Source organism: Sciurus vulgaris (assembly GCF_902686455.1).
Source record: "Sciurus vulgaris genome assembly, chromosome: 5".
Lineage (NCBI taxonomy): Eukaryota > Metazoa > Chordata > Mammalia > Rodentia > Sciuridae > Sciurus > Sciurus vulgaris.
The window spans coordinates 169,116,298-169,129,204 of record NC_136465.1 but is presented as its reverse complement, the minus strand read 5'-3'; positions in this window follow the sequence as shown (position 1 = coordinate 169,129,204).

Below are 12,907 nucleotides of genomic sequence, written 5' to 3'. Positions count from 1 at the left end.
GCCCAGGCCAGCATGCAGGTGTCAGGGCGGGGCGGGCAGGAGGCAGCGGGATCTGAGCGGCGGCTGGGGAGCCGGTTCCAGCAGGAGAAGGGAAGGCGGGCAGAACGGCCTGGCCCAGGAGCAAGGTTTATTCAGCTAGGGAGTTTACGGGGCACATGCCCGCTGGAGGCTGGTGGGGTGCAGGGCGGGTGCCAGCCGTGAGTGGTCCCTTTTCAATGTATTCTTGTTCGTTGGACAACGTCGGAGCAGAGAGGGCCTTCTGAGGCCCTTACAGTGTATGTGGGGAAACTGAGGCCCAGCCCGAGGTTGGAGTGGGTGTCATGGCAGGGTCAGATCCAAGCTATCGCCTGGGAAGTCCCAGGATTCCAGCCGGCCACCAGGAACCAATTGACAAGACAGCGACGAGACCCTGGCAAACTGAAAGTGAATCTCCTCACAGTGAGTGCAGGCAGGAAGTTGGGTGGGGAAGGCTGGTCCCCACTCTCTGCGGAGGAGGAGTCAGGAGAGGGAGGGGCTCACCTGAGACGAGGGACAGGTCAAGACGTTCTGCTGTAGGAGTTGGGCCCTTTGTCTGTCAGGCCCTGTGATTTAGCTGGTGGGGACGAGGCTCTGCTGCAGTAACAAGTGGGCCCTATAATCTCAGGAGGGACATTGCTCACCCACACCTGTGTGACGTGGTTGGCATCCATTCAGGGACCCTCCAAACTGTGATGCCACTATCTCCCAATTGTGGGCTTCAAGGGGAGCAGGGAGAGCAGGGAGAGCAGGAGAGGGGAGCTTGACGGGCAGCACTGGACGTGGTCACTAGGACTTCTGCTGGGGTTCTGTGGCCGGGTGAGTCAGCTGATGCTGTCCAGAAGCCAGAGGACTGGATGGGCGTTTTCCTCTGTGCCAAAGAACCACCATGGAAACCAGCTTGGTGGTCGGGGCCTGAGTCCCTAAGTCCCTAGGTCAGGCCCCACGTGGGTCAGCCAAGGGAGCCACTGCACAGGGGCGGTGAGATTCCTTCCACCTGGCGGAAGCAGCTCGATGGATCCCCACTGTGAGTGGCCCCGAGTGAGGACAGGGGCTTTGGGTGGGGGCAGCAGGGGCAGCAAAGGAGAGAGGTGGACAGAGAGGTCACCAGGACCTTCAAGTGCTGGCTTCCTGCCAGGGGCTGTGCTGTCACTATCCCTCTGAACCACTGGACAGCCCCATTGATTGTGGGTCGTTAGCACCATTTTATAGCTGAGGAGACGCCCAGAGAGGTGGAGTGACAGGCAGGAGCCCACACACTAACCAGCGCAGACCACCCCCCACTTTGCCCTTCACCCCGAGACCGTCTGGCCCGGCCCTGTCACTGAGCAGAGCTGAGCGGCACAGAGCGGAGTTGGCAGAGTCCAGCCCGTTGTCTGACACCTCGTTGGATTTCCTTTGATTTCGCCTCTCTCTGGGCTGGGCCTGAGCTCTGGGCAGGGGAAGAAGACGCCTCTGTGTGGCGTGGCTCTGGAATCGGGCCCTCCCTCCAGACTGTCCCTCCCGGGCTCGCCAGCCCTGGTCCTCCCGGTCTCAGGTCTTCGTTGTTCGAAGGCATGTTAATCCCTGAGGTTCCCTGAGCATCTACTGAGGGGTCAGCCCTGGGGAGATGCAGGGGAGGAGACGCGGCGCCTGACCTGAGGGACTCACGTTCCAGGGTGGAAGGAGGGGAGAAGACGCTGCCAGAAAGAGGTCAGTGTCCGCGATGGATCTCGTGGGGCTCATGGGTGTGAAGCCAACATGAAAGTCCTCAGAATCAAAATGGAGTCACTTGTGTCAACTCCAACAAAAAAAGTCAATAAAGCCAGGAGGTCATGGCTGCCCCCTAGCAGCTTATCACACAGACTCTTCCAGAGCTACAGCCCTGCACAGAGGCCAGGCAGCCTTAGATGAAAGCATTTCCACCAGGACATCTGCCCAGCAGCTTCTGTTCATCTCGGGCTGACGCCACCTTGGTTATGAACCGCTGTGTTCAAGGATTACTCTTCCAAAATATTTGATGTGTCCCTTTTTGCTTTTGTCTTTGTAAACTCCCCTTTGCCTCTACCTCTGTGGATATGCCCATGGTCTGCTATGGCGTGTATGTTCCCCTGGCAACACTCTGCTATTTCCAAATAAATGTCATCCTTCTTTGGAGAATCACTCTCTGATTGCTTTTTGTTTGTTGTCGTTTTTGTTTGTTTTTAGATTGACAGAGGAGGAAAAGGCCACGTGGCTGTTTGCAGCTTTGAAGAGGAGGACTGAGCAGGGAAGACACACCCAAGACCCTCTTTTGAATGTCTCATTTCATTTACTCTAAAACACGTGCATGAACAATCCCAGTGAAGGTGGCAACAGCCCTGTCTCATAGCGAAGCTGCAGAGCTGCTGGGGTGTTAAGGAGTTGCCCAGGGCCCCGTGGCCAGGCCTGGGCAGAGCTGGGCTTCCACACTGAGTCCACACCTGGCCCTTTCCACCGTGCCCTTCCCGACCCTCAGCAGGATTTGAACTGGATCTTGAAGAATGAGTAGATCACGTGGTGACAACAGCAGGAACAAAGACCTAGAGCCGGGACGTGTGAGCCAGGCGTGGTTATTGATTTCATTCACACGAGAGGGACCTGAAGAGGGACTTAGGAAGAACATGCCGGAATGGTAGGTTGGAGCCATCTGTTCAGTTATATACCTGAAAAATATTCTCAAGTACTCACTATGATGTGCCAGACTGAGAAGTCAGTGCTAGGGAGATGGTTGCAAAAAGCAGACAAGGTCTCTGCTCTCATGGAGCTTGCTTTGAGAACAGAGTGAAGTGTCAGTCAGTTTTGTGTTGCTGTGACAAAATACCTGAGAAAAACAACTTAAAGAAGAAAAGATTTATTTTCGGCTCATGGTTCCGGGTGTTTTAGTCCATGGTCAGCTGGTTCCGTTGCTGTTAGACAGAAACATTATGTGGTGGATGGGAGGTGCTCCCTTCAAGGTGGCCAGGAAGGGGAGGTGTGGGACTGGGGACAACATATGCCCTTTGAGGCTGACTCAGTGGCTTACAGCTCCTAGTTCCCATCAGCTCCCAATAATGCCATCATCAGTGGACCACCCCACTGATGAGGTTAACAACTCCAGGGTCCCAGCACTTCCCCAAGGCCACCTCTGGACACGGCTGCATCGGGATCCCAGCCTTCAATATATCAGCCTTTGGGGGATGCTCCAGATCCAAACCCTGACAGCACGTAACAAATAGATGCCTAATATCGTTTCCACTCCTGGTGTTGCAAGCCAGCCTGAGGCTCAGCGAACATTACCAAAGTTCATTTGAGCAAACAGCTATTATGGGGTTGGCCGCTCCAAACCCGAGGTGTCTTCAGGGCCCTGCTGTAGCCGTGTGAGGAGCGGCTGTGACAGAATCACGTGGAGTCACGTGAAGGAGGGATTTGGATGCAGCTAGAGGGCATCATGCTAAGTGAAATAAGCCAAACCCTGAACCAAAGGCCGAGTGCCTTCTCTAATAGCGGATGCTAATTCCCAATAAGGGCAGGGGCACTAGGGAAGAACGCAGTCACTTTATATGAGGAAGAGGGGACTGAAGGGCAGGGAGGGGGTAGGGGGTAGGGAAGGAAGTGGAGTGAAACAGACACGATGACCTCATGTACAGGTACGACTGCATGACCGGTGAGCTCCTGCAACACGTGCAATCAGAGGAATGAGAGATCACACTTGATCTCTTAAAATGTGTAAATGCATCCTACTGTCACGTGCAACTGATTAGAACAGATAAGAAAATTGATTTAGAAAAAGGCAGTATTTGGTGACAGCTGCAGAGTTGCCTGATTGCTTGGCTCTGTTGGAAAGCCCCTTGTTACCGTCACCAGCGTCTGGTTCCTTCCTTTGCTGGAGCCGCTGTCTCTCTTGAACCCGGGCCTCTTCGGGAAGAAGCTCGAGTTCAGTTTCGCACTTGCCAGTCAAGCAAGGCGAAGGCACTCGTGCGGGGGACCGGCCTGGGCTGCTCAGGGAGTCCTCGGGCCTGGTCTCTGTCTTATTTTACATTCACAGTGACAATTCTATAAATAACACAAAACAGCCTGGAGAGCTGTGAACGGCTGGGGGAGGAAAGGTTCCTTTTCTCCCGTTCAGATTGGAGTCTTGTCCTCAGGGCAGCCCAGCGCCACGGGTGGCTTGGTCTCCACCGTCAGCCGCAATGCAGGCGAAGGAGCCCCCGGCCCCCAGCAGGTGGAGACTAGTTACAGGCGGTGTGTGGTGTCTGGAGGGCCAGCACTGTGACCTCTGCAGGTGATCAGGCCCCGACCTCAGGACGGTCCCAGGGGGCTTGTTAGTTCGTGCAGTGACGTGGGCAGGGGGGCCGGCTCATTCCGGCCAGGCTTTCCCATCTCTTTTCGCTGTCCCCAGAATGGCTTAGTATGTCTTTTTCACAATCATTTTTTAAAAAACTCATTTAAAATTTTTAAATTTGTTCTAATGAGTTGCACATGACAGTAGAAGGCATTTAACACTTTTATAGAGCATACATAAATGAAGTGCAAGCTCTCATTTTTCTGATTGTACATATTGTAGGATCATATTGGTCTTATAGTCAGAAGGACAATTATCAAGAATATGCAGAAGGAAACGAGAGGGAGGGGGTATGAAAGATGGTGGACTGAGACAGACATGTGGGAAAACCTCACCCTGCCAGGAAGACTCACCCTGCGGGGAGGTCTCGCTGGTCAGGTCCCCTCCTAGAGGTTCCCCTCAATCCACAACTACCGCCTGGGCTGGGCAGCCTTCCTCTGCAATGTTCCCAGGGGCCCGGACCTACCTCCTGGGCCTGGGAGCCTCGCCCCGCTCAGAAGAGTCTCCTTAGGCTGCCCCTACTCAGAGAAGCTGCCCGCAGTCCTGGAAACTTTGCTCCACCCCTCAGCTGCTCTGGGAGCTGGGTGAGGTTTTCCCACAAGGACGGTAAAACCAGAGACACAGGCCCAAACAGGCCTTGCCCTAGCCCGCAGCCTAGTTCCCCTTTGGATGACTATTGGTCAACAAGTGGAGGCACCTCTGCCCCCTAGCAGGGAATATACCCCACCTGAACGCCACCACCCCTAGAGAGGCAGCTTCCTTGTGGAGCACCGCATTATCAACCTCCTCCAAGACTTCAGCCTACTGAAGGCTAAGAGGGGATATACTAGAAATCTTCAGGGACATTATAAGTCAACAGAGGAAATCTGCAATATCTCAGAGATCCACTGATACCTGAGCAGTATGAGAAAACAAGGGAAGAAAATGCCCCAAACAAATCTAGATGTTACATCAATAAAATCCAATGACAGCATGGCAGATTAAATGACAGAAAGGGAGTTCAGAATGTACATAATTAAAATGATCAGGGAAGCAAATGATGAGATGAAAGAGCAAATGCACGCATTGAATGATCGCACCAATTGACAGTTAAAAGAGCAAATACAGGAAGCAAAAGATCATTTCAATAAAGAGTTAGAGATATTGAAAAAAAAAACCAAACAGAAATCCTTGAAATGAAGGAAACAATAAACCAAATTAAGAACTCCATAGAAAGCATAACCAACAGGATAGAACACCTGGAAGACAGAACCTCAGATATTGAAGACAAAATATTTAATCTTGAAAACAAAGTTGACCAAACAGAGAAGATGGTAAGAAATCATGAACAGAATCTACAAGAATTATGGGATATCATGAAAAGGCCAAATTTAAGAATTATTGGGATTGAGGAAGGCTTAGAGAAACAAACCAAAGGAATGAACAATCTATTCAATGAAATAATATCAGAAAATTTCCCAAATCTGAAGAATGAAATGGAAAATCAAGTACAAGAGGCTTATAGGACTCCAAATACACAAAATTACAACAGACTCACACCAAGGCACATTATTATGAAAATACCTAACATACAAAATAAAGACAGAATTTTAAAGGCTGTAAGAGAAAAGAACCAAATTACATTCAGGGGGAAACCAATATGGATATCAGCAGATTTTTCAATCCAGACCCTAAAAGCTAGAAGAGCCTGGAAAAACATTTTTCAAGCCCTGAAAGAAAATGGATGCCAACCAAGAATCTTATACCCAGCAAAACTTACCTTCAGATTTGATGATGAAATAAAATCCTTCCATGATAAACAAAAGCTAATACCCAAAGGACTTAAAATCAGCATACTACAGAGATACAGCCACATCAATGTTCATAGCTGCTCAATTCACAGTAGCCAGATTGTGGAAACAACTTGGATTCCCTTCAATTGATGAATGGATAAAGAAAATGTGGTATATATATACAATGGAATATTACTCAGCCATAAAGAACGATAAAACTATGGCATTTACAGGCAAATGGATGCAATTGGAGAATGTCATGCTAAGTGAGATAAGCCAATCTCAAAAAAACAAAGGTCAGATGATCTCTATGATAAGCGGATGATGACACATAATGGGGGGGGTGGGAGGGTTTAGCATTAGGTTAGGATTAGAGTTAGGGTTAGGGAGGGGGGCAAGAATGGAGGAAAGAAGGACTGTATAGAGGGAAAAGAGGGGTAGGAGGGGTGAGGGGGAGGAAAAAAATAACAGAATGAATCAAACAACATTACCCTATGTAAATTTATGATTACACAAATGGTACGCCTTTACTCCATGTACAAACAGAGAAACAACATGTATCCCACTTGTTTATAATAATAATAATAATAAAAAAAACTATACACAGAAGAAAGACCAGTAGGAAAAAAAAAAAAAAAGAATGATGTTGGCCATGGGCTTAGCATAAATAGCCTTTATAATGTTCATGTATGTTCCTACTATCCCTATTTTTTCTAGTGTTTTGAGCACGAAGGGGTGTTGTATTTTGTCAAACGCTTTTTCTACATCAATTGAAATAACTATATGATTCTTATCCATAAGTCTATTGACATGATAGATTACGTTTATTGATTTATGGATATTAAACCATCCTTGCATTCCAGGGATGAACCCCTCTTGATTGTGGTGCACAATTTTCTTAATATGTTTTTGGACACGGTTTGCCAGTATTTTGTTAAGGATCTTTGCATCTATATTTGTTAAGGAAATTGGCCTAAAATTTTCTTTCCTTGATATGTCTTTGCCTGGTTTGTGTATGAGGGTGACATTAGCTTCATAGAATGAATTTGGTAGGGTTCCCTCCTTTTTTATTTCCTGGAATACTTTGAAAAGTATTGGAATGAGTCTTCTTTGAAGGTCTTGTAGAACTCGGCTGAGAATCCATCTGGTCCTGGGCTTTTCTTTGATGGTAGGCTTTTGATGGCTTCTTCTATTTCATTGCTTGATATTGATCTGTTTAAATTGTGTGTGTCCTCCTGGTTTGGTTTGGGAGGAGCATATGTCTCTAGAAATTTGTCGATGTCTTTGGTATTTTCTATTTTTTTGGAATATAGATTTTTCAAAGTAGCTTCTCATTATGTTATGTATTTCAGTGTTGTCTGTCGTGATATTTCTGTTTTCATCACAAATTTTAGTAATTTGAGTTTTCTCTCTCCTTCTCTTTGTTAGTGTGGCTAAGGGTTTGTCTATTTTGTTTACTTTCTCAAAGAACCAACTTTTTGTTTTGTCAATTTTTTGAATGGTTTCTTTTGTTTCAATTTCATTGATTTCAGCTCTGATTTTAATTATTTCCTGTCTTCTACTACTTTTGCTGTTATTCTATTCTTTTTTTTTCTAGAGCTTTGAGCTGTAATGTTAGGTCATTTAGTTGTTGACTTTTTATTCTTCTCTTGAATGTACTCCATGCAATGGATTTTCCTCTTAGTACCGTTTTCATAGTGTCCCAGAGATTTTGATATGTTGTATTGTCATTCTCATTGACCTCTAAGAATTTTTTTTATCTCCTCCCTGATGTTTTCTGTCATTCATGCTTCATTCAATAGCATATTATTTCATCTCCAGGTGTTGGAGTAATTTCTGTTTTTTATTTTGTCATTGATCTCTAATTTCATTCCATTACGATCTGATAGAACACAAGGCATTATCTCTATTTTTTTGCATTTCCTAAGGGCTGTTTTGTGGCATAACATATGGTCTATTTTCGAGAAGGTTCCATGTGCTGCTGAGAAGAAAGTGAATCTGCTCGTTGATGGATGGAATTTTCTATATATGTCTATTAAATCTAGGTTATTGATTGTGTTATTGAGTTCTATGGTTTCTTTGGTTGGTTTTTGTTTGGAAGATCTATCTAGTGGTGACGGTGGTGTGTTAAAGTCACCCAGAATTATTATGATGTGGTCTATTTGATTCCTAAAATTGAGAAGGATTTGTTTGATGTAAGGGGATGCACCATTGTTTGGAGCATAAATATTTACTATCGTTATGTCTTCCTGATTTATGGTTCCCTTAAGCAGTATGAAATGTCCTTCTTTATCCCTTCTGACTAACTTTGGCTTGACGTCCACTTTATCTGATATAAGGATGGAAACCCCTGCTTTTTTACTGAGTCCATGTGTGTGGTAGGTTTTTTCCCATCCTTTCACCTTTAGTCTGTGGATGTCTTTTTCTATGGGATGAGTCTCTTGCAGGCAGCATATTGTTGGGTCTTTCTTTTTAATCCATTCTGCCAGTCTATGTCTTTTGATTGATGAGTTTAGGCCATTAACATTCAGGGTCATTATTGAGATATGGTTTGTATTCCCAGTCATTTGGCTTATTTTTGGTTTTTAAGTTGGCTTGGTTTCTCCTTTGAGTGGTTTTTCTCTAAGGTAGTTCCTCCCTTTGCTGACCTACATTGTTGTTTTTCATTTCCTCCTCATGGAATATTTTGTTGAGAACATTCTGTAGTGCAGGCTTTCTATTTGTAGATTCTTTCAACTTTTGTTTATCATGGAAGTATTTTATTTCATCTTCAAATCTGAAGGTTAGTTTTGCTGGGTATAGGATTCTTGGTTGGCAACCATGTTCTTTCAGAGCTTGAAATATGTTGGTCCAGGCCCTTCTAGCTTTTAGAATCTGGGTTGAGAAGTCAGCTGATATCCATAGTGGTCTCCCCCTATATGTAATCTGATGTTTTCTCTCACAGTCTTCAAAATCCTTTTATTTTGTATGTTAGGCATTTTCATTATAATGTGCCTTGGTGTGGATCTGTTGTGATTCTGTGCATTTGATGTTCTGTAAGCCTCTTGTATTTGATTTTCCATTTCATTCTTCAGGCTTGGGAAATTTTCTGATATTATTTCATTGAATAGGTTGTTCATTCCTTTGGTTTGTTTCTCTGTGCCTTCCTCAATCCCAATAATTCTTAAATTTGGTCTTTTCATGATGTCCCACAGTTCTTGGAGATTCTGTTTATGATTTTTTTATCCTCTTCTCTGTTTGGCAACTTTATTTTCAAGATTAAATATTTTGTCTTCATTGTCTGAGGTTCTGTCTTCCAAGTGGTCTAATCTGTTGGTGATGCTTTCCGTTGAGTTTTTTATTTGGTTTATTGTTTCTTTCATTTCAAGGAATTGTGTTTATTTTTTTTTTTGAGAATCTCTATCTCTTTGTTGAAATGATCTTTTGCTTCCTGTAGTTGCTCTTTCAACTGCTTATTGGTATTATCATTCATTGCCTGCATGGGCTCTCTTAACTCATCCTTTACTTCATGAATCATCTTAATCATGTATAATCTGAAGTCCTTTTCTGACATTTCTTCTACCATACTGTCATTGGATTCTATTAATATAGAATCTAGATTTATTTGGATCATTTTCTTCCCTTGTTTTTTCATGTTGCTCATGTATCTTCCCCTCTAGCAGTGCAGATCTGGGGTATTGCAGTTTCCCCCTATAGGCTTATAGTGACCCTATAGGTTTCTAAAACCTTTTCTTTAAGGGGAAAATCAATATTAGCAGTGCCCAGTTCAGACAGTATGCAACCGTAGACCAAATAGCCCCTATGAGGACAACAACAAAATTGTCATAATAAACAGAATGAGTTCAATTATTATCTTTAGTATAACAAATAGATTTGTAATAAGATCTGCAGTTTCAAATGGAGGACAAAAAAGGATGTGGAGGGGTGTAGGATGTAGCTGTTAATGGGATAAGAAAAGAATATATGGAAGTTCTAGATAATATAAAGAGTGAGAGGGTAGTCCAAAGAATTTGGTTGTTAGCATGTGAAAAGGGAGAAAGAAACTCTGAGGGAACATGTAAAAACGGGAAAAGAGTGAGAAAAGTAAAGAAAAAAACTTAAAATTTTCAATAAGGAGAAAAAAGAAAATCTATACTATAACAGTCATATAGTAATGAAACCTCCCAGTCTTCAGTAGCCTGATGCATGAGAGGTACCTGACAATAAGCTTCAGGTCTCCAGCAGGCGTCTCAGGATGGGATTTGCCCCACCTAAAGATGGGAGCTACGGCTTCCAGGATTATCCAAGATGGCTGCTCTGGCTTCCAAATGTGTTGGCAAATGGGGATCTGCAGCTCAGGATGTGGACGTGTTCAGCTGGAGGCCTTGGAGGCAGGGTGCAATCAGTCAGTCTGGGGGTCCTGGTGTTATGGTGCAGTCAGTCAATGTGAGGGCCCCAGAGTTAGGGAGTGATCAGTCGGGCTGAGGGATCCTGGAGACGGGGCTCAGTCAGTCTGGTCAGGGGTCCTACGGGGCCTGGCTGTTGCCTCAAAATGGCTAGACTTTTTTTCTTTTTCTTCTTTTTCTGTAGTTCGTTTTTGTTTGTTTGTTTTGAAGGTGGTATTTCCCCACGCTCTGTATTTGAGGGTTAGGATTTCTGATTGTTTTGTATCATCTTTATCATGACTCTGTCTCCCTGGTCTCCCTCTCTCTTACCTCTAGTCCTCACACCCAACTTCCTTTCTCTCTCTCCTCCTTTACATTCTTCTATTTTTGAACCCTTCAAACTAACAACCTATCCTGAGTTACCCCTGCATCTGTGCTATGCACACTTTGAAATTGCACACACCTCTCCACCCTCCTATCTCTTCTTTCCTCTCACTCAACTCTGTTCCTAAGTAGGTACACAACATCAACTCCTACATCAATGTCACAGCAATAATCAATATGGTGGAAGGCACAGACAACATATAGTGTTTGATTTTAAACCAGATACAATGCGTGATTATTTGTCATTTTTACTGATGGAAATTGCTGATCCTACTATCCCTCCATACGGTACCAGTTAACACTAGATATCAGCATAGGAAGTAAGAACCTGTCTACTGCTGTATATTGTTGCCGCCACTGACCCCCCCACCCCCCTATCTATGAGGTCCTAGTAACATAGAGGGACGTTACAAACTCGTGAGGGAGAAACTCCACAGCATCAGATCCATTCAGATAGATGGGTAGACTGAAAAAGCAAGGAACAAACCATCCCAGATAACACAGACCAACCCAAGAGGAGAGGTCATTGACACCACGGGGGAGAGGGAGATGTTAGAGGTGGAATTCAGAAAGTTCATGGTCATACCGATCTCTGTGGTAACAGATGATGTAAGAAATGAAATCAGAAAATACAAGAAGTGAACAATATTTCAATAAAGAGATAGAGATGCTGAAGAAGAATCAGTCAGAAATCTTCAAAAGGAAGCAATCCATAAACCAAATGAAAAATTCAATGGACATTTTCTCCTATATTTGTTGATCAATTGTATTTCTTTCTCTGTGAAGTGTCTGTTCAGTTCCTTGGCTCATTTATTGATTGGGTTATCTGTTTTTTTTGTGTTAAGTTTTTTGAGTTCTTAATATATCCTGGAGATTATTACTCTATCCAAGGTGCCTGTGGTGAAGATTTTCATCCAATCTGTAGGCTTTCTCTTCACATTATTGATTGTTTCCTTTGCTGAGAAGTTTTTCAGTTTGAGTCCATCCCATTTATTGATTCTCGATTTAACTTCTTGCACTTCAGCGGTCTTGTTGAGGCAGTCAGATCCTAGGTCAACATGGTGACAATTTGGGCCTACTTTTCTTCTATTAGGCACAGGGTCTCTGTGTTCTAGTCATAAGTCTTTGATCCACTGTGAGTGAGTTTTGTGCAGGGGGAGAGATAGAGGTTTAATTCCATTTTATTACATGTGGCTTTCATTTTTCCCAGTGCCATTTGTTGAATAGGGCATCTTTTCTCCTGTGAATGTTTTTGGCACCTTTGTCTTGTATGAGATACCTGTATTTATGTGGTTTTGTCTCTGTGTCTTCTATTTTGCACCATTGGTCTATGTGTCTGTTTTGGTGCCAATACTATGCTGTTTTTATTACTATAACTCTGTAGTATAGTTTGAGGTCTGGTGTTGTGATGCCTCCTGCTTCACTTTTCTTGCTAAGGATTGCTTTGGCTATTCTCTTATTTTTTCAAATGAATTTTGTGATTGCTTTTTTCTAGTTTTATGAAGAACGTCATTGGGATTTTAATAGGAGTTGCATTAAATCTGTATAACACTTTTGGTTGGTAGTATGGCCATATTTTTTAATTTTTAATTTTAAAATTTTATTTGTCCCATTAGTTACACGTGACAGAATGCATTTATACATTTTGATAGATAATACATAAATGGAGTGGAATCTCTCATTTTTCTGATTCTACATATTGCAGGATCACATCGGTCATACAGTCCTACATGTAAGAATGTCTATTTCACTCTACTCTCCTTCCTTCCCCCACACCCCCTCCCCTCCTCTCCCTTCACTTCCCTCTACCTAATATAAAGTAACTGTTCTTCCCCACCCCAGGCCTTTTTGTGAATTATCTTCCACATATCAGAGAAAACATTTGGCCTTTGGTTTTTTGGGTTTGGTTTATTTCACTTGGCATGAAAGTGAACTTTAACTCCATCCATTTACCAGCAAATGCCATCATTTCAATCTTCTTTAAAGCTGAGTAATATTCCATCATATATATACCACATTTTCTTTATCCATTCATCTTTTGAAGGGTACCT